Here is a 21,502-nt window from a genome sequence, read left to right as displayed (position 1 = left end):
ATAGTCAAAATCAAACTAGAAATTACAAATCTACAAGGACTAGTAATTTCACCCTCTTATCTAAAAAAAGTTCTCCAGATAATTGAACTATTATACTTTCCCTAAATGATTATTTTTCCCATGCTAACTAGAAAATGGTATTACTATAACATTTATTCTTGAATGTAAAAAGCATTAGAAATTGTGGAATTCAGGCAAGAATGATCAACTAGGAAAATTTATTTATTTTTTCCTCTCGCCCTTCTAAAAGTAACTACTATATGCTTAGGATAATAACCTTAACAAAAGTCTGAAGTAGTCAATGTTTTTAAAAACCATATATTCCTCTCATTTATTTTTCTATTGGTTATAGGCTGTTTCATTTAGAAATACAGCTTTGCAATCACTCTTAGCATAATGGTACTACCTTAGGATCACATATAAAATCATTGGCTTGTGTAGGTAATATCTTTACAGGAGACAATAAACTATTGCTATACAAATTGACTAAGGTCACTTTGACATTTAATTTATCTTGCAGTTCTCTGTAATCTTTCATAGTTAAAAGTTGAATACATAGCAATGTTTTATAGGAGATAGTACAGATCATTGAAGTGTATTTATAGAGATCATTCTTCACTTTAACAGTTAATGTGAGTCTTTTTTGATTATTATAATACCAAGGTAATTTATATTCTGCAGTTATATAGATTCTTTCCTTGGGGGTATATGCACAATATTTCAAAGATAGTCATGATGTTTTCTTCTATTCAGATGATTCTCTACTTCTTATTATAGACCTAACTGTGATTAAGTTCAGTGTGTACATTGTCTAAAAAGGAGACAGAAGTAGGTCCTAGGCATTGTAGGAAAATGATACACTAAAAAACTTTGAAACCGAAGGGAAAAAAAGAGCAAGATAGTGTCCTACACCTAATAGACACTATAGAGACACCAATATTTTTTGAGTTGAGAAGTATAAACCACTAAATCATTTTCACAAATATAGGCTACTGAAAATTATGTTATCTAACATGCATTTTTTTAAAAAAGGTGTTTCTAATGATTCAGGTGTAAGTACTTTGCTCTCTGTCTCCTCAGGTTCCTAACAAAACTCCCACTCTGAATAACTAACTCCACTGTTAAAGTTTGGAATATGTGGCTATATTATGATCTTTTTTTCTCCATTTATTATTGCTGTAACAAGAAAAGATTAAATTTCTTGTGATTTTATTCTGAAGGAATATTTCAACATTGACTATTGATTATTTTTCCATTGTTCAGAAAAGGATGGAAGCTAGGAATGGTGCTGCATTGGATAGCCTGAAGTTGTACTTCAACCTTATGAAACCTTTTGTCCCTAAACTCTTTCATTAGATAATTAATGAGGAAGAGGCAAAAAATGTGATACCTAGAGTTTTTACTTATTTTTAAATCATAATAATCCCCTTTCACTAGTTTATTTATATTGGTTTCCTTGTCTAGCCCTCCGTTTCTCCTACTGTTGTACCTTGAATGCCACCCAACTGCCTTGCCATGGCAACTTGCCTCACTATTTGGACGACATGTTAGACAGGTTAGTTTCTCCAGTTCCATTTCATCCTAATCCCTATAGTCAACATTGTTCAAATCCATCACATGGTAAAGACTTGATCTTAGACTCAAACAGATCAGGTTGAGAAATCGATTTCTACACCATTGCTCTATCAGATGCACTTTCTACCATCTTTCTTGCTTGTATATTTTTAAACTATATTCTTTCTTCAGGTAAAGCTCAGATTGTACCACTCCTCTTTCATTTTTTCCTTATCTCTTTAGCCTTCAACACTAATTAACAGTGTCATCTGTTGCATAGTTATTATTCTCTTCATCTCCTTAATAGGACTGTAAATTCCTGGAAAGCAAGAAATCTATCATTTACTGATATTCCACTCAAAAGAGGAGATAATGCCTTAAATGTGGTAGGTTCTCAGTCAGAATATTTTAAATTAGAAAATACCTTGAAAGGCTGAGGGAGGTGTCAGATTTATGTGTACCATTGTGAACTGTGTTAGCTGTCATCCTGTATTGATGTAGACTCTAGCTCTGAGATTACATGAATAATTCAGGGAGTTATATTAAGGATATTTCCAAAGTATATCAAATAATTCCTGAAAACTAAAGAAAGACCACCCTATCAAAAAATTAACTTAAGTTGCCCCTCAGCCATTATGAAACAGCCAAGCACTTTTAAAACGTAAACAAACCCTTAAAAGTTACAAGAATTTTAATGCTGTACCATCACTGAAAGGTAACTGAAGACATTTCTCTATTTTGAATACTATTGCTATGATTCACTTGAGTTTTAACCTTTGTCACACATGAATGCTGAGAAAACTAATCCTACCTCCCAAAGACAACCCACTTTTGCCATTGTTATGAAATAAATACCCAATTTATAGTACAACAACGAGATAATTCTTCCCTTGGTAGATAGTACAAATACTTCAGACTAGTTTGTGAATATTGTGAATTATCATTTTAATTATGGCAGTTGAATAAGAGAGTGTATTAGAATATACTATTTTTTTCTTATTTAATGTGGTGGCCTCTATTGGTAAAGAATATTAAAAAAACGCAGTGAATTTGATTTGGATACATGTAAGTTAAACTCCTTGTGCCTCCCTGATAAAGTGGAATATAAGCTGTATTTCATGTGTTATTCAGTTATTTCACTTTATCATTGCAGTAGGATGTTTGTTAGAATTAAACTTACATGATTTGTTTTTTCAGATTCTTTTTCCCACAATGATTATGGGAATTTTTCAGAAATGTAGAGGTCATGGATGCATGTTTCTACCAACAGATGCTATTTTTTTAAACAAAATTCATATATTTCCCTAAAGAGCATGTTTCCAAAGTAGACAGATTTGGACCTTCTCTGATACTGGCTAATTAGCACTTAATGGGTTTTTGGAGGCAGATAACTATAAATGCTTTCATTTCTTCTTTTTTTCAGATCTAACTGCAAACAATAGGTGTTTTTCAAAAAATCAAATAATTTTCATTTGCTTGTAGTCCAAAAACTCTCCCAATTTATTGGTGTCAGTTTACCTTTCACAGTTATGTATTAAAGCCTGATTGGCTCCACTCTATCCTCTCCCTTATCATCCTTCACACTGCATTTCCAATTTCTCCATATACCCCTTTAGCAGATAGGTAGAGAAGAGAGTGATGATGATGTGGGAATGCTATGTACAAGTAACAAGTATACCCAAGTTCTAGTTATTCTGCCTAGTGGCCGAGACATTTAATCTCTTTGGGCCTCAGCTGTAATATAAAAGGGCCAGATTAAGTGATATCTAATTTTTCTTTCAGCAATAGAATTCTGATTCTAAATACAGTAAAGTGATGCATATTCTTTCTGGTCACTACGATGCCACTTGGCATTTTTACTACGATTAAACTGTTAGAAATAAGTCTGTAACATAAGATATGTCTCAATGACTAATGGCACCCAACCCAAGCACTATGATCTGATTTCTTCCTTACTGATTTATCCCAACACACAAACACACACACACTCCATAAATCCTCATTCTCTTTGAAAGTGCCATTTATTTTAGTTAAAACCTTTCTTAAACTAGTCTTTACTAATGGTGCTTAATCTCCATGTGGCTTAAAGTAACAAACCAAGGAGTCTGTGTGTGGTGAGCATGTGGTCACGAACAAGAGGAAATCTGAATTTAAAGGGCACAAAGCAATGGAAAATGGAAGCCAGCAGACTAACTCTGTTTTTCCAGCTGTTTCACTAGTAAAACAATTCTAATAAAACAGATAGTATTTCTTTATAGCCTCATTAGTTTTCCCTATGTAAACTGACAATGCAGGGCAGTGTTCCCTGCATCCAATGTTCAGATACAGCAATCTTTTAATTTTAAAAATGTATTTCTTGACCATGCTCAACAAAGTGGCAAACTTTCATAAAGGTGTTAAATACAAATATGCAGAAATTCTAATCACTGATAAATAAAACAAATCCAAATTCCTAATATGCACATCAAACTACACATTAGCACAGAATGATTAGAAAATTGCAGAGATTAAGTTTAAACATGAAAGGGTCTCAGTAATACATGCAATCTATTAATTATCTAAGTCTAGAAAAATGAGGGACACTAAAAAACACAGAGGAAAATGCCTGAAAAAATCTCCTGTTAACCATCCAAACAGTTACCTCATTTTCTAAAATATCTCTGTGACCTGGAAAAATGAAGGGATGATTTAATTTAGGCGATCTAAGGCAAAGTTTATCCTACAAAAATCAATTATTTCAATTACTCTCATTTTAAAAATTTCCTTACACAATTCACCCTTACATTGACTGATCTTTAGGCATATGATGTTGGTATATAAATAAAGTTTGTAGGCACTTCTTAATTAATGCTTTTCATAATATTTTCTAAAATGTTATCAAATAAAAAGAGAAAATACAGAGAATACAGTAATATGAATGTAAGATTTGTGTTTAGCTTTTCCATGTTGATTCTACTCAATATTCCCACACTATTTTTAGCGTAATCACAATATTATAATTCACTTTACAATATGATTTTTATTACAGCTTTTTTTTTTTGGCCGTGCCACATGGCTTATGGGATTTTAGTTCCCCACCCAGGGATTGAACCCGGGCCCTCGGCAGTGCGAGCGTGGAGTCCTAACCACTAGACCGCCAGGGAATTCCCACAATATGATATTTAAATTGCTTTAATTTTTAATTCGCTTAAATAGTAGATTTTTGGCTTTAAAATAGCCCTACAACTATAAACATTGGACTTATTTATTAATTTATAATAACAATGTATTTGCAGAGAACTTGAAAATGCTCCCAACTTCAATAAAATCAGGATCTTAATGTGATTATTCTGGGTACCTATAGGTATCATCATTTTCATTAAATCAAGGTAATAGTAAAAATTCTTGTTGTTGCCCTTTAGTTACTCCAACTATGGGAGTTCTTCATTTCACTATCTCCAGATGCTGTCATTTAACTAGGCTTCAATCATATACCTATCAAGAACAGGTATATCTGAGTTTACCTTTTGTAAAAGGATCTATGTAGAAAAAAAAAAAAAAATAGAAAGGGAAAGCAACAAAGTTATCTTAGCAGCCACCTGGACCAGCCCAACAATAAACTGGACCTCAACTGGAGTACACTAGTAGCTCTAATAGTTGAATGGATCTCTTATGACCCTCAATCAACCCTAGTGGTTGTTCCTTCAGAAGTGGCCATCACTTCTGTGTTGTCTACTCTAGTCTGGCCATCCTGCAAAACAGCTAGCCTACATCTTGGCTCCTTTTCCTTTTGTGCCAGCTTTTATTTTGTATTCAGCTTCTTCCAGAATTAACCTCTCAATAAAGGAGATCTGATAAGACTGTGTGTGGCAGGGTGGCAAGGCTTGGTGAGTACCACCTTTGGAGGGAGATGGGGCTGAGAGAGGCACAGAGTCACACAGACCCCTTAGGGCAGCATGGGGCTATGCAACCATCCAGCAGCTTGCATGGCCCAACTAATCCACCAGCCTACATTCTCTGAAAGTTAGTAATTCTATTCTCTTCTTCTCCCTCTAACTTCCCTTTTAGTAGTTACTAGAAAAATGAAGATCTAAAATAAACTAGGGCTAGATAAAATTATTCATTTTTGTTTCCTGGGTTGTGCAGCAGTGTATGGGGTTGTAGGGCATTGAATGGAGACATTAAATTTAGGAATTTCCACCAAAACATAAAACATAAAACAACAAACAATCCATTAAAAATCAACATCTTTTTTTTTACCTCTTTGAGGAATAAGCAGATATCCAGAGGGAAGTAATGTCTCCTTTTGGGGGTTGGAGACTATAGAAGATGTTTAGTGGTAAAATGATTGCTTAGGTAAGCTTTAAACCACAGTCTTCAGACTTGCTTACATGCCTAGGTCAATTCTGGCCTCCCTTCATGAACACCAGAGAAGAAAACTGAAGGAAAAATGAGAGGAGGTGTGCATGGCAGAACACACAGGTAGAAAAGAGTGCTCAGCGGTGAAGAAGAGGGAGAAATGAAAATCAGAAAAATCAAAGAGCAGAAAGATAACTAGCTGAAGAAAAATACTGAAAAACAGTGTGAAGCTATTAATTGATTGCAAGATTTGCTACTGAGGAAAACAGAGTTGAATGAAAATTCAAGCTAAGAAGGTTGTTGCATTTATAGTTTAAAGATTAAAGCTACTGTGCTACTTTAACTATCAACTTTTAAATTAAGACTTTTTTTAGTTTGTTATTCAGTACCTTTATTCATTGACAGTATAGTCAGATAGTGCAGAAATTATGTTGGAATGAATACATAATGAAACTTTCTAAACTCTTCATGAACTTGGAAATTGTATTTTTTTTTGTTTGTAGTTACAGCTTAACATGACTTGCTAAAACTCTTGCCAACTGTCATAAACAATAACAAGAGAGTATTTAGATGCAGTTTATGTTGACCATTTCCAGAAGATTTACTTTTTCTATATAATTTCCCAGATTAAAAGATGAAAAATATATAAACCCAAATACTAAATGTGAAATACTTCTTATTAAAGATGAGTAACATTGAGCTCCATGTATAAGAACAGAAGCAAAGATAAAGATGTGTCATAATAATTAATAATAAAACAAGAATTATTGTACTCATTAGGATACATATGCTCCAGGCAGTGTTTTTTGTCTATCAGTATTTAGCAAAATATGGGTAGAACCAAATCACACCAATCTTGCAGCTCACAGGACTTGGGCATCACACTTCCGTAATAACTTGGTATTGAGTATCAGGAAACTTATGTAGGATATTTCTTTCCTTAAATAAATCTGCATGAAGCGAGGATAGCTGACACTAGATTTTCATTGAAATGACGAAGTAAAAAGTTTTGTCAATAACTTGACAAATAAGAGAATAATAGCCCATATTTTCACATCATTAACCACAGCCTACCCATAACTTCTCTGAGATCAAAAAACTAGAACTGCTGATCAGAGAATGGCTCAATAAATTCTTTCCCAAAGTCTGTCAACATAGCCTAGACTATTTTATAGGTGATTTATGCCTTCATGCAAAGCGCAACACACGTACATATACATATATATTTATGAAAAAGAAATGCTGTTGTTGATTCCCTTTGAAAGAAACCATTAGATTAGTGGGCTCCTATTATTTAAGCATTCTTACATGCCCTATATTCTCAACTTGTTTTTTTCATAACAAACTAATATTTTCATAAGCAGAGACAAAAGTTAATGTATTATATTATTTTCAGTGTGGGTATCATGAAAATGATATATGTATTTTTAGGAAGATATGATATGTCTTGTTTTATGATTTTATTTCCTTTTTTCCCTAACTATATGTTCCTTGAAAGAAAGAATTCTATTTTTCTTTTCTTTTATGCCCCAATACCACCAAGGAGACAGGATCCTTACAAGATCTATTGCTTTATCTAGAAATTATTTTTTATCCGTCATCGTGTCCCACTCTAGACCCAAGAGTAGAAAAGTCCATGTTGGTGAGGTTCAGACAGGCAACATGAGTGAATAAAGGAAACCAGACTAGAAGGGAAAGTCCTACTCAGCCCCTGTCAGTGCTTCCTAGCTCCTCTGACTTTTCAAGAAAAAAGATAAATATACATTATAAACTAAAATCTCCTGATTCTTAAATGTTAGCATCTTACTCATTGTTAAATATTATGTGAGCCAAGAACATCCTTTTCTAGGCCAGTGTCCCACAAGTTTTCCACATCTAGAATAATGATTCTTAATATAACTAGACAATACATTTCTTAAGGTGATGGAATATATCCTAGTCATCTTTTAATTCTCTCACTTTATACAAAATAATTATAATAATATCTAGCATTTAGTACTTACTTTTACTGTTGTCATGTCTTGCTAAGTGTTTTATATACGTTACCTTGTTTAATATTCACAATGACATTATCAGGTGGGAACTAATTTATCCTTATTTTATAGCCTAGTAAACAAAGTTTAAAGAAGTTGATGGAACTGCCATGAGCTGCATGTCTCATAAGTGGTAGAGCAATGTTTCAAACTCAGGCAATTTGCTCCTGGGCCTGACCTAGACTTGAGCATTTGCGTTAGCTAGTAGAGATTGTGCAAAACAAAATAATTTCCATTTTGGTTTAAACAAGGCAAAGATAACAGGAAGGCCCATTCACTACTGTCCTATAAATTGTTCATTAAATATAAGTAAAGTCCCTCTATATAACAAATGAATTTATAAAATATAGTTCTTTCATGACTAGTTTATCACCTTTCCCCTCTTTACTACTGAGATAACACAGAGACAAGAATGAAGTATGGAAAATGTGTAATATGTGTTTTAGTGTGTGTTCCCTAGAACAGAAGATGTTGCATACATTGCTTGAGTGGCTCAAAAATAAATTGGGAAATATTGTACTATCACACCTCATTTTGTAACATTGCAGTGAACAGTTCTGGAGTAACTGGGTGGGGGAAATGAGTCATAGTTTTGCCTGCTGAAGAAGGTGGTAGAAAGAATTACCACACTTTATTTTGGTGGATGAACTCCAGAAATGAATTAAGAACCTCAATGTCACAAGATAGTCAAGCAAATTTTCTGATTGTCAAGTTAGAATTAAATGATAATTTGGGTTTTAACAACAATATTCCAAAACAAATAAATGATAAGTGAAATACTCCAGGAAAAATAAAAACTACCTTTGACTACCTGACTCCACAATTTACTAATGTAGCTATTTTAGTATTTTACAGCAGTAATTTCCACTAAGCAAAGCGATTTTTTTTATACCCTTCAGAGAAGTACAGTTGTGTAACTTGCATTTTGACACACACGGAGCTGTATTCTTACAGTCTGCTAAGCCAGATATTGGTATTTTACCCTGGAAATATTTTAAGCATTTACCTCTTACTTGTGAGTTCCTCATTTACTTTGCCAGACCAAGTCCTAAATAATAGGAGCACACTAAATCTAATTCTTTCAAAGGCAAGATACATATCTTTCCATTAAAGATCAATCAATAAAGTTATAGGTGGAAGCATGGAAAGAATGATAACTTAGCTTGATGTGACTAGAATCCTAAAAACCCACACTGTCCTAGAATATCATTTGCTGTTTCATTTAATAAGATAGCTGCCTGCTTGTTTTCTTTCCTAAACTGCATCCAATAAGCAAAACATATTTTTCTGAACTTGCCCATTTGAGGTATATTGTGCATTTTAAGGTGTTAAACTTACATCTTCCACAAAAAGAGAGTTTTTTCCCTATTTCTCCTTTAATGAAAGACATCATTTTGGTAAACAAACATATACTATAAAGCTCCTGACAATGGCCAAGAAAACGTTTTAATTCATGTTGTTTTAATAAGAACAGGTAAACATGACATGTCCTTTACAGCGAATACTGACATTTTCAAAGGCCCAAAGTTCTCAGTTTGTGTTCTGTTTACTATTGACCTGCCCATAATATTGCTTAGTTTTTTTCTACCTAGTAACCCCTACACATAGTTTTTTTTCTCCAGAAAGTCTTCAACTGTGAGTATTGCAGATATTTATCATAAACTAATGAAAGCTTTCCATGGCTTTCCTGCCTTCATGGCAATAGTAGGATCACAGTACAAAGGATAGAGATCTAAACCAAGATAATTTGCCAAGAGGAAGGTTAAAAGCATATTAAGAAAGGCCTCTCTGAATTATTGGCAACTTATGATCCTGGAACACAGAGCTGGACAGGGTTTGATTCTCCATTTTTGTGTTTTCTGACCTACTTCTGCTCTCTTCCAGTTCTCTAAAGCTGCTAATGCAGACATAATTCATTCATTCTTTTACTTTCAAGAATTTATTAAGCATCTACTATGTATCATACATCATTAAAGAGACTGGAAAAAGAATGGTATACAAAAAAGGATCAGAATCTGTTCCCATTGTCATAGGCGAAATATTTTTTCCTGAGTGAGAAGAAACCTTCCCTATCTTCCACTCCCACTCTCCCTCCCTACCACTACCACTATAGACGGCCTCTTTGTCTTAGAGAGTCTGCTATCCCACATTTAGACACAAACACATACAAATGAAATTGTCTGTGAGAGAGTACATACTGCACAGATCTTTACCGAATTTTCTTAGCACCAGGCTCTGTTAGACCTGACGACATAACCTAAATCAAGACTAGCTTAGGTTGTCAAGAATCTCACTGAGATGTCACTACATTTCAAAATATAAAGGAAATAGAAAATAGAACATAATTCTCTAGGTCATAACTTTTACATGACTTTCATATTTCACAAAGAAATAAGTGAAGGGTATTTGTTCACTCAATGGGTAGTGAACACTCAAGCTGCATTATGGCTACACTAATGATGATTTTTCTGGCATTGAAAATCTCCACTGTTGAGTAAAGTGGCTATATTTCAATGTTTAGCAAAGACTCTATCTTGGAAACCATTAGAGCAATAGACTGAATAGAATTATATTTCATTGTTAAAAGAACCTTGGAGGTTTCATGTTCTCTAACAGAAACTGAACTTTAGGGATTTGGAGGCAGTGGTCTCTAAACATGACTGCAGATTGAAATCACCTGGAGTAGTTTAAAAACAATAGTGGCTATACCTCATCCCTAGAGATACTGACTTAATTGGTCTGGGCGCGGCCTTGGAAGCAGAATTTTAAAGCTCCCAGGTGACTCTAATGTGTAGCCAACATGGAGAATCAGTGTTATAAAGTCTTGGGCTTAACATGATCAGTCGTTCCAAACATTTAGAGTTATAGATTTTTCCCTGGTCTAATTTCTTCTGTCTTGTAGTCTTATGATGAGATGCAAACTGCTGATGGGAATGAAAGCCCAGAGAAAGGAGCTTCTGACCTCTGGTATGGAATTCATTTTCGTGTATAAAAGAAGATATTTCTCAAGACCTAGTTATTTTGAACTTCTGATGTTTAAGACAGGCTGCTTCATGTCTTTGTTCTATGCCTCACACATGGCCAACATTGTGTATTTGTGTGTGTGTGTGTGTGTGTGTGTGTGTGTGTGTGTGAGAGTGAGAGAGAGAGAGAGAGAGAGAGAGAGAGAGAGAGAGAGAGAGAAATCAAATAAGAGAACAAGAGAGATTTGGAAACTGAGAAATGGAGAAGACTCTAAAAACAGTCCCCTGCTCCTACCACCACTATAGACAGTTTAGGATTTTAAATGCTCTGGGCATTTGGAGACAGTTTGGCAAACTGCTGCCAAACTGTTTGTCAGTATATCACTCATAATGATTCTACATTGTACAGGACTGCTAGAGATTTAGAGGTGAATAACAAGACAAAACAAACCCTAGCAAAAGAGCTTTGCCCCAGAGGCTTGGAGAACCTTGGTTAAGTGCAATAACCTCTTTCTTGGCATTCCAGTTGAATGCCCCTCTCAGTCCAGTTTATAACCATGATAAAACTGTAATCCCTGCTTGCAGAATGATTAATGCCCACAATGGGTTTAAAGCCAATTTTCAACACCAACTTAAGATAATGTTTTTATTTCAAAACTGGCTTCTTCTATAAGTTGTTTGTGTCCCTTTTATGGCATACATTAGGCTGTGCCTGGTGTAGTATTTATGTAGTTGGCTTACCCTGCTGATTAGAACGGGTGGTTACTGAGGACAGGATTCATGCCATACTTCTCTTTGTACCTATAGATGTAGTAACCACATTGTACAAGGTAGGTTCTCTAAAATATTCGTGGAATTCAGTGCAGTTCTTTGGGTCTTTTTAAAAAATGGAACAATGTATTTAATGGAATCTCTCCAAAGTAGGGTGGATGAGAGGGGAGTAAAGGGATAAGAGACAGATGGATACAACATTTTTTATAAAAGCCTGAAAGCTTTTTCTTATATTGACCCATAATTTGCCAACAATCAATTCTAACCAGATTTTCCAGCTTCCACTTTAAGGTGAACATAATGTGTGCTGTTGGAACTTAATACAGATACTTACATACCTTGAAAAATATCTATGCTTTATTATTAATGGGCCTCAGCAAATTTATCTTTGGTTATTAAAATTCTATTTTTTTAACCCAGAAGCAATTTTAGAAAAGGTTTTAAAATTTTGCCTTAGTATCAAATATTTATTGTAAAATTTGGAAACCAAAGATGGTTATTGCTTTAAAGGTAATTTCATCTAAGTGCTTATGGCACTACATTTCATTTCCAAAGCATATATAAACGATGCATCTTAACTCTAGGCCATCTTTAACTCAATTCCTGCTACATGTTCCATCAGCACCTAGGCTCTGAGGCTTTCACCATTTTGTGAATGAGTCCAGGCTAAGCTTAATAATCTTTTTCTTAATTCAATTGAAAAAGAAGAAAAACCAAAGAAAGAAAGTGAGGAAAACAAATGCAAGGTGATAAACTGCTAGATAAATACATTTTACACTTTAAATTCCTAATGTAATATCTGAAATGTCTATACATAACTGTAAGTATAGAAAAGTGTCAAATACATATCAAAAAAGTAGAAATATGAGATGAAGTAAATCAATGCAGATCATTATAAAATATCTATAAAGACAAAGTGTTGAAAATAAGCACATTATAAAAGGGACATAGATATTATACACATAATAAAAAGATCATCATTTCCTTTCACCTGAAATCAGAATATTTTATTATTCTATAGCAAATAGGTATGTGCTCCTTTGTCCTTCAACAAAATAGAGCCCATTGAATGTTCTTCTCCTCCTGTAATAGAAAATTGCTTACACCGCTGTCGTCAATACAATTAAATGAATAACCAAAGTATATGACTAGCATAAAAATCTATGCTAGATATCAGAATAAAAAACATAACTTTGTAGAACATATGCATTATCAGATCTCCCTGGAAAAAATATGCATAATTAGATTTTCACACAAAGGTTTTAAAACTCCAGTCATATCAGCAGGTTTTGAGTACTAATGGAAAGTGGAATTGATGCAATTATGTTGAACAGTGGCAGGAAGCATGGCTTTTAAGAGAATCAGCTTAAACAAAAAAATCCCAGTTGCATGTGCATTAAAGCTGTCAAGACTCTAAGCTAAAGATCTGCCCTCTGTGCCAACTAAACCCCTACCCGACTCCGGAAAGTATTGTAACTTTCTGAAGTCTTGCCAAGCCCTTTGCTTGAAAATAACATCTTAATTGGTTTCTTCTAATAAAATTCAAAATGCTCTTCTGGTGATGATAATACGCTCATTGTTTTATTCCAGCTTAATGTTCTGGTCTCCTGAAATGTTCTGAGTATTACTGTTCAGGGAAAAGAAAAAAAAAATCCATGAGTTTGAGTTTATGGAGCGACAATCTGGCTGGATAGACCAATAAAAGTTGGAAACTTTTGATGCCAGAAAGACTGCTTCTGAAAGGAATGGTTCTATTTAAACCTAGATTTGTAGATAATAGCAATGAGCTTCCAATCTCTTCCCATTGTCTGCATCATTATTACATAATGACATTTAGGTGTGAATACAGAACTAGGTTGATGATGTTTAGAGATCACTTAAGGTTCTTATTGGCAACTGACACAATTAATTATCCAAAGAATCTTTCAAATCAAGAGATAATTTAAGTCATGAGGTTTTGTTTTTGCTTGAATTATGACAACTAGCGTATATTTAAGAGGATGGAAAAGTTATAAAAAGAGCTTCAAAATATTCACCACATCATATTATCAAAACTTCTGCATGCCTGGTCATCATCTTAAGTTTCTTTATTAAAATATTTTCAATCCAGTCTATTGAATAATTTGCATACATATAGACGTAACTCTAATTCCATAATGAAATTCAATGATAATGCTTTTTTATACAAGCCAATTTTATTATCACTTTACTACTACTCACTTCTTCATTAAAAAAGAAGTCCCTGTGTTAAGAATTAGAGTTCTGTAGAACTGTAATAGTCTCTACCATTTAAAAGAAACTGTGGACACATGCACCACTTCTACCTGACCCAAATAAGCAAGGAAAGGAATACTAGGATGTTCTACTCCTCTTAGTCTCAGTTTCTAATTTTGTTAGTGCTGTCTTAAAAGCTTCAGACCCTTGTATTCATCATAAAATTTCAGCAATGAATGAAGTCCCAGCTTGGTGCACGTCACACAGTTTGTATAAAGTTCTGTCTATTTACAAAAGACAAAAGGGATTTTCTAATCTAAATTTTGCAAAGATTTTTAGAAAGGAGAAGCTCATAATGAAAGATTATGTGTCATACGCTATAATTGGGACTCTGCTAAGTCTTTGGTAATAGATGCTAACTATAATCACACTAGCCACTTGGGTTGGAAGACTTTACGGTTATAAAAGAAGCAAATGTTGTAAACAAATTTAGGTATTTATTTTACAGTGCCTTTACATACTATTTTTTCCATTCGCTCCCTTTAAGTTCCTGTTTTCTGTGCTAAGGATGGATTACCTCCTTCTGGCAGCAAGTCATTTTGTTCTCACTATTACTAGCCATAAATAATGGGAGGGAGGCAAAGCTCAAATACACAAGCCACCAGAGTTTCTTGTCCTGGTCCTCAGCTCACTTGCACTAGCTATTACTGTATAACTAAGTGTTACAGTAACATTTAGAGTACTAAAGTGTTTGCCAAGCTAATTATCCAATTATTAAATGATAAATTTGTGCTAATTATAACTTTAAAGTAAGAAAACATATGAGTAACACATTGAAAATGATAACAGGAATTCAACTCTTTTCTTCATGACTTCTCAGTTTTTGTTATATGCACTTACAAGAGAACATATACTTAGAAAACACCAAAACGGTAATGAAATATAATTGATCTTTACCCACAGAGTATGTGTATACATGTATGTGTGTGTAAAGATTATGCATTTATCTTTACTCAGATATATACCCCCTCTCCATAATTCATTTATCTTTAGAAAGTGAAAATCTATACCAAGGAAAGAGGAAGTTTTTCATGAAAGAATTTAACAACTGTTTCTTTAGTGCTATTACTCCTAAAGAGACTCAAGGTTTTCTTTTCGCATGATCAGCAGTCTGACCCTCTTCTTAGATAAATAGCAATTATCTTCTGTAAAATTATATTGCTTTGACTCCTTTGGCCTATCAATTCCATATAGGCTAGAGAATTGACATTAGCTATTACATTATATATAAGCTTAAATATAAGCAATCTTATATCCAAAGTCTGGTATCTGCTAATTTTTTATAAGAAAATAGTTTCAGTATAGTAGTAATTTAGGAATTAATTAGGTAGAATATTTTACACTTTTATTATCAAGAATCTTAAATGTTAGAAAATGTTAAAGTTGAGAAAGGCAAGAATATTAGGCACTTTCACTGGCATCACTTCAAACCAGATCTTAAGGTTATTTTAATGATTGTTTCCTTCTAAGATAATACATAGAATACTCTGTTCTAAAGATTGACAAAGGGGAAAATGGAATCCTAATGTACACAGCACAGCAAGTGAAACTCTTGACTACAAAAGCAGTGACTTGGGGAAGGCAAGGCAAGGAAAGTATGTTCATTAACTTACATGAATTAGAAACAAAAATATGAACTTCTGGTATTTACGTATTGCCTCAATCTTTTCAAAGAAAATTTACAGGCATTTCTAATATGTTGTTCAATATATTTGAAGCCTGACATATAATAATCCATAAATTATTGCTAAAAATCAGTAGTTAATTAAAAATTTAAGGTATGTTAAAGCTACAGTGTTGTACATATTTTGGGGAAGCAAATAGCATGTGACAAATTTGCTAATATTGAAATTAATGGCCTGGCATTTCTGCAGATTTTGTAATATACATTTGCAGAATGTCTCTTATTCTCTACATAATTAATTTTCTTTTTCCTATACCATTTCCCTCTTCCAGTCTTGTCTCTGTTACCATCAAGCTGTAGATCCTTAGCCAAGACATTTAGCTCCTTGGGGCCTCCATGCCCACCTATTGCCTAAGCATTCTGTAATAAATGAGATAACATGTGGAAATTCTCCAAAAAGTAAAAAGCACCCTGCAGAAGTAAAATATTACTACTGAGTGCTCAAAGGCAGTTAATTCTTACTGAATAAGGAGGGAGTGTAGAAATGACTGTTTCTGAGCATGCATCTTGGAAATGTAGACTGTACTTGCCATCTTTTACAGCTCAGCACATTGTTTCATGGCTAGTGCTGCCCTAAAATAGCACATGGCTCAGCACTCAGCTCTGCCTTTTATATGCCCTTCTTGCCAACTCATACTCTGCCTTAGAAAACGTCTAACCTTTCTGTTCCTTGCTTTTAACTGTTTTCATTAACAGCAGAGGTTCTCAGTAACACATAAATGGAAATGCAGAAGGCAAAAGAGTCCTGGAGTTTGCCCAAAGCCTGCAGCTCTCTTTATGAATACTTTTATTTTTTGACAGTAATGGAACTAAAATAAAAATGACTGGCTTTTTTTTAACCTCATTATATAAGAAATATTTGGAAATTGAAAAAATTGAGTGTGTCTCAGTGCTATAGTTAGTTGACGCTGCAATGGTATCCATAAAAAAGAACACCTGAATTTTTTTTTTTCTTTAAAAGAAAGTATAGGCTATATTGAACTTATGGAGACACACCCTGATAAATCTGTATAGTGAGGTAAGGAGAGTGAATAATAAGTTTTTCTATAGTTATCCTTTGTCTGAGCTCAGATTTGCTCTCACAGCCACAAAAGGAGACCTCACCTGCAGCAACAAAATAAACTTGTTCCAGAGGGTGATTCCCTCATCCTTACCTTGATGAAACTGAAATTGAAGAGGGAATTAGGAATGGTGTACAGAATGAGTTTTATTTCCTTTATTTTCAGGAAGGCTTGCTGTTCCAAGAGAAGAGCAAAAATATACTGTGACACCCTTAACATGATAAAGTGAGTTATAGTGTGACTTCCTCAGAAAATGTTTTTTTATTTAAATTGTGATTTTTGTGGACCTTAAAACTAATTCTAGCAGCATCTACAGAAATGGTTCTGGCTCTGGACTCTGACTGCTTGTGTTTTATCATGTCCCTTTCCATTCCTGTGACCTCAGGTTAAGTTACTTTCTCTGTACCTCCATTTTATGAGGATGAAAATAGGGCCTAATTCACAGTGTTGTTAGAGAATAAAATGAGATAATGTGAAGTATTTAGAATAGTGCCTGGCACAAAGGCAACATTAATGTTAGTGATTATTATTATAATGAATACAAATAAATTATCAAAATATTTTAGAAACACAGAAGACAAAATGGTAGCACACATCTATGAAGGATGGAAAAATGCATATATTTAGTTCTAGGTATATTTTTCTAAATCAAAACTGCAAAGAAAGTCTATGTAACGTATCCTATTATCCACACTTGTGAAAAACATATCCACATATTTGATCAACATGTAAAATGGATTTAAAATAATCTATCAAGCATCACGTGAGCCACCTTCATTTGACAGTTCAATCATAAATATTCACATGTATCTATGGATAATCATGGAATATGACACATTTTTTCATGGAATTGCTATAGTTGGTTGACTAAATTAACAGAGCACATAAGCTCACTCTTCTGATTTCAGATTACTGAAGCATCCCTCTTTGTTCCCAACTGCAGGAACCCTGTACCTCTAGGAATGGCTTAACATCACAACATCATCTTTTGGCAACAGAATTAAGCTTATTAGATTCTGAGAAAACTCACCTAGAACAAGAATTACTTTTTTATGACAGGAAAATATGTTTCCAACTTTTTTTCTAAAAATCATTTAAAAAGAGATCCACGGCATACATTGTAATACATTTCTATCCTAATATTTCCCAAGAGACATTCTTTGCTATACTTAAAACTTCTCTCCTCCAATTCAAGGCTATGAAACAGATTTTGTCTTATTTTGACTACTAGAGTCCCATGTCAATATATACCTTAGGGCAAAATAGACATATGAATTTTTTGGCAATTTCTTCTCATTTTCTATTCCCACAGTATTTTACAACTGTTTTAACTTGCTCTTTACATCACAAATTTAGTGCTACTCTAAAGACTCTTTATGCTTTAGGTAACATCCAACTCACACTTGCATTCATCAATCCCTTCCTGAGTTCAGTGACTCTCTCACAGGGGAAGAATGCAAAGAGCTTCTTATTCACACAGCACCCCTTGTTGAGTTAGGTTTATTAAAACATGCAGGTGTTATTTAAGATGTTTAATTGACATTTAACTGAGACCACTGGAAGGGAAATTAAAGGAAATTGTAGTAACACAAGTTTTCCCAAGAACTAAGTATTTCAGAAGATTCAATACAACCAGAGTGAGCATTCTCCAATATTAATGGAATAATCAAGGCTTTATTTTTATCTCTTGGGCAACCAGTAGACAAACTGTTCTCAACAAATGTGCCTTGCGATGTTAATGCTACCAGAGTTCATAAAGAGGCAATTTATTGTTTTGAGTTTATTGTCCAATAACAATTTATCAGCTTTTGGATTCAGCCTACTAGTTCACAGGGGTCCTTTCATTTATTGTTTAATTAACTAAGCTTTTTGTCAAATGAGGCAGATATTAAAAGATAAAAGATGTTTTGTAAAATTCCATCATCTTTCATTTGTATACTATCAATGACCTGGAGACTTTGACAACTTTATTAATTAAAATTCAGCACTGAAAGAAGGCAAAAAGAATCACAAAGTAAATAACTGAAAGAGCTTATAATCTTATGCAACCCTAGTCTCTACACTAAATACACTTGTTTCCCAATACAACTCACACTGACATTTTTATGTTTTTAAACCACTGTCATGCATATGTAAATGTAAATGTAAAACCCAACCTTGGGCTGGAAAATTGGCCAATATTAGCTAGGTATCCAAATAGTAAAAATCTTTATGGAGTTTTAATCTTTTAATTGTATTTTCTTTTGAGTTTTAGGTAATTAGTCACAGGCTTAAATGGGGTGAGGAACAGTTTAGTAGTACAAAGTCTTTACTGAACATAGCAAGGAATTACTAGCAGTCACAAATAATTGACTTTTCTGCCATGCATTTAACTATCAATGAATTTATTTTTGAGCATTCATAGCTTTATAAAGCAATTTAAAATATTTCCATGGTTATCTTGATAACTCATAAGAGTTTTTTAGAAACTCTAAAAAGAAAACTTGAAGTGGAGCCGGACAGCTGCCTATTCAGTAAAATGATATTCAGGCTTTTTGAAGCTTGTGTTTTATTGAGTGTACCTTAGTCTTATCCTACTTCTTTATTTCAGAATATTATCTTTCTAGATCTAAAAACATAAACAAAAATGATAATCCAGTATTTATCAGGATTACTTAAAAAAATAAGGTCTGATAACTTAGAGGTTTGTACTAACAAAACCAAAACATCCACATGACTGAATTAGTGCTTCTTTGCCAAAAAATCCACCTCTGGCACAGCAACCCACAATTAGGAGGGATCTCACAAATATGGAGCTTCTCCTTGAGGAGTGAATGGTTTGTGCCCCATATCAAGCACCCCAACCCTTGGGACTTGCAAAGGAGACATGAGGCCCCATAATATCTGGTTTTGAAAACAAAGGGGCTTATGTCCAGGAGACCCAAAAGGCTGCTGGGAAGTGAGATTCTGCTATTAAAGGGCTTTTACATACAGACAACTCGCGTTGGGACTCAGCACAGAAGTAGCAGTTTGAAAACCTCCTAGTCTATATGTGAAGGCAATTCATTTGCTAATCTTAAAGCATCTGCTGGAGGGGTAGTGGCCTTTTAGGACTCTCTCTGGGGATGGAGGTGTTGGTGGGTGACATTTTTTGTGTTCTCCCCTCTACCTGGCTAGTGCCACCAGGCACATACAGTCACAGCACTTTCCTGTGGCTCCGCTAAATCTCTGGCATTCATGACCTGCCCTGTGTTCTCCTGCTGCCTTCTAAAGCTGGAAGTTGCATTACTGTACTCTCCTGCTCCATCTCTAAAGTTAACATCTGCAGATGCATCATGACCCTGAGTTCTCCTGCTGCCTCGCTAAAGCCAGCAGGTGTGCACAGTCCACACAGGAGATGCACACTGATCACCTGCCTCTAGTGGCCAGGGGAGCTTTCGTTTCTGGGCCCTACAGGACTGAATCAGAGAGTCAGTTCTTGGAAGGCTACCACACCCAGGGCATTGAACAGACAGCAAAATGAAACACAACCCCAGTCTTTCTGTGTAAAAAGGCCTGTTTTCTTGAGCTTCAGCCTGAGGGGGAGACTTAAGGTTTGCCACACATCTAGAAGCTATGGAAGTGCTCTCAGGGAATGTAGGCCAGGGAATGCCATCATTGTATTCTCCTCCCTTGGCCTCACTACAGCTCACTGGTGCCTCCCAGAAAGGAATTTATACACTCGTCTGGAGCCCTGAGTTTTGCAACTGTCATCCAGGGGACACCTCCACATCACCTGATCTGGAAGACAGCAGGGCTTACATTTGTGGTCCCACAGAGCTGTATATATTTGCATACTTTAAAAGCTGCTACCTGAGGGTATTCTTTCCAATCAGCCTGAAACTAGGTGCTCTCTGAGATCCCTCCCTATGGAACACTGATGGGGCTTGGTACACCCTCAACATCTGTGACATACCAAAAATAAATCAGGCTGCTTAGACAATCACAAAGGTTTGAGAGACAAGCAAGAGTCACTGCAAGGCTGAACAACAAGGTTCATCTCCTACATAAGACCACTCCTTTGAGACTGAGAGAGGTAGCTATTTCATCTAATACACAGAAACAAATACAGAGAGTTAAGCAAAATGAGGAAACAAGAATATGTTCCAAATAAAGAGCAAAATAAAACCTCAGAAAAAATCTGAATTAAATGAAGACAAGTAATTTATCTGATAAACAGTTCAAAGTACTAGTCATAAAGATTTTCATTGACTTTGGAAGAAGACTGGATGAACACACTGAGAACTTGAACAAATATAGAAAAGATAAGAAAGTACCAAACAGAAGTCTCAGAATTGAAGAATACAAAAACGAAACTGAAAAATACACTAGAGGGGTTCAACAGCAGACTAGATGAAACAGAAGAAAGAATCGGTAATCTGGAAGACAGGGCAGTGGAAATTCACACAAACAGGGCCGCAAAAGAAAAAAAGAATTTTAAAAAGTTAAGATAGTTTACAGGACCTATAGGACAACATAAAGAGAAACAGCATTTACCTTATAGGGGTCCCAGAAGGAGAAGAGAGAGAAAAAAGACAGAAGATTTATTTGAAGAAATAATGACTGGAAACTTCCCTAACCTGGGAAAGGAAACAGAATCCAGATCCAGGAATTCCAGAGAGTTCCAAATAAGAAGAACCCAAAGAGATCCACACCAAGACACATCATAATTACATTGTCACAATTTAAAGATTGAGAAAGAATATTAAAAACAGCAAGAGAAAAAAAACAACTTGTTACATATAAGGGAACCCCCATTAGACTATCAGCAGAATTTTCAGCAGAAACTTGGCAGGACAGAGGGAA

General features: G+C 34.7%; 1 protein-coding gene across 1 annotated transcript in view; it reads right to left on the bottom strand.

Annotated features, from left to right (window-relative positions):
• Positions 1-21,502, bottom strand: part of SEMA3C (semaphorin 3C) — a 184,721-nt gene that overhangs the window by 151,896 nt on the left and 11,323 nt on the right. The window lies entirely within an intron of this gene.

This window comes from Balaenoptera acutorostrata, chromosome 7 (assembly GCF_949987535.1).
Source record: "Balaenoptera acutorostrata chromosome 7, mBalAcu1.1, whole genome shotgun sequence".
Classification (NCBI taxonomy): Eukaryota; Metazoa; Chordata; class Mammalia; order Artiodactyla; family Balaenopteridae; genus Balaenoptera; species Balaenoptera acutorostrata.
The sequence above is the reverse complement of the archived record's forward strand: the minus strand, read 5'-3'. Positions and strand labels throughout refer to the sequence as shown.